The sequence below is a fragment of the Rhinopithecus bieti genome, unplaced genomic scaffold (assembly GCF_001698545.2).
Source record: "Rhinopithecus bieti isolate Rb0 unplaced genomic scaffold, ASM169854v2 repeat_35714, whole genome shotgun sequence".
NCBI lineage: Eukaryota > Metazoa > Chordata > Mammalia > Primates > Cercopithecidae > Rhinopithecus > Rhinopithecus bieti.
This window is the reverse complement of record NW_016881212.1, coordinates 1-375: the sequence shown is the minus strand read 5'-3', so window position 1 is coordinate 375 and position 375 is coordinate 1. Positions and strand designations below refer to the sequence as shown.

Below are 375 nucleotides of genomic sequence, written 5' to 3'. Positions count from 1 at the left end.
GCTCGGGTTGGGGGTCATTCACCAGTGCTATGAGGGACTGGATTACTTGGTCGGTTTTGGTTGCTGGCTTCCAGTTTTCAGCGCTAATTACTGGCAGACAGACCTGCCCCTTTTCGTCGATGTTCGGGTGATAGATCTTTGTTTTAAATGTAATCCTCGGTGGTTTGAATGGGTACTCTGCTGGAAAGTTGATTTCGATTCTGAAGGCCCCCTTATTATACGGAGGGTTGTCAGGAACAATAAGCCCTTGCCAAGTCAATAAATTAGCTTCATCAACCTGGATGTTACGGAAGTTTTTCATCCCACATTTGCGGATTTCTTCAAGCTCCTTCATCAGCCTCCTGCTGGCCGCCATCTTGGATTTGGTGCTGCTCC

General features: G+C 47.7%; 1 pseudogene across 1 annotated transcript; it reads right to left on the bottom strand.

Moving 5' to 3' along the window:
* Positions 1–6: 6 nt before the first annotated feature.
* Positions 7–369, bottom strand: LOC108525771 (ubiquitin-conjugating enzyme E2 L3 pseudogene; annotated as a pseudogene). Its single transcript, XR_001884343.1, has one exon. The product of XR_001884343.1 is annotated as a ubiquitin-conjugating enzyme E2 L3 pseudogene (transcript).
* Positions 370–375: the final 6 nt, after the last annotated feature.